Below are 913 nucleotides of genomic sequence, written 5' to 3'. Positions count from 1 at the left end.
TCTTGCAAGCTCTGGATGTTCAGCTTCCAATATCCTCTGCTGTGGGTCAGGGAATTGCCCACATTGAGCACACGGTGAGAGCCGCGTGATCCGAACAGTCCATTGGCACCACCCTGCACTGGGCTGTCGACGTGCTCTCCTTCACATAAATCCGGTCAATGCGACTCCTGGCCTGTCCCCGCAGAAAGGTGTACCCCATCTGCGACTGGTGTGAGCTCAGGTCAGAGGACTAGGATGCTACTGCCTGCCCTCCACTGGTTCCACTACGGAGAAACACATCCTCTAAGCCAACCTCACTACAGACTCTAAAGTCATTAATGTGCATTTCCTGAACGCCCATCATGTCCACGTCCAGCTGCTGCAAAGCACTGAATACCAAGCGCCTCCTCCTGGGCCCCCAAATCCCTGCCAAGTTCCACATGGCCACTATCACAGATGCCCCTTGCCCAGTACTGCCCTCGCTCAGCTGTGCAGAGGAGCTTTCGTCCCCAGTCCCTGCCCCCTGTGGCACCATCTCCGAGGGCTGCCCTGCCTCACTCTCTTCCCGCCAGATTGGGTCGACCAATAAGTCATATTGGAAAGACAGCTCCCATCTCTCATTGTTAAAGGTCAGGTGGGCCAACTAGAGGCAGAAGCCCACGTTCTGTTATCTGGCTTGGGAGCATGGACTCATGTCAGCTAAAGGCGCTGCTATTGCTCCCAGAAAACAAGCCACCCCTGCACAAAGAGGGAGGAAAGGGCCTGCCAAAGCCCAGGATTGAACCAGGGACATTCAGATCTTCAGTCTAACGCTCGCCCAACTGAGCTACTTTGGCAGCTGCATGGCACTCTTTGGCCTGCTGCTTCTCCGTCTGGGATATTTTGGTAGCCGTGGCACACAAAAAGGACGTCATTGTGAGCGGCCCATGAAGAC

The 913-nt window shown here is 55.3% G+C and overlaps 1 non-coding gene across 1 annotated transcript; it reads right to left on the bottom strand.

The window, feature by feature from the left end:
- Window positions 1–742: 742 nt before the first annotated feature.
- On the bottom strand, window positions 743–815 carry TRNAF-GAA. The gene has a single exon. It is a non-coding gene; the product is annotated as a tRNA-Phe (tRNA).
- Window positions 816–913: the final 98 nt, after the last annotated feature.

Source organism: Terrapene carolina, unplaced genomic scaffold (assembly GCF_002925995.2).
Source record: "Terrapene carolina triunguis isolate 2854851 unplaced genomic scaffold, T_m_triunguis-2.0 Scaffold24013, whole genome shotgun sequence".
Taxonomy (NCBI): domain Eukaryota; kingdom Metazoa; phylum Chordata; order Testudines; family Emydidae; genus Terrapene; species Terrapene triunguis.
The sequence above is the reverse complement of the archived record's forward strand: the minus strand, read 5'-3'. Positions and strand labels throughout refer to the sequence as shown.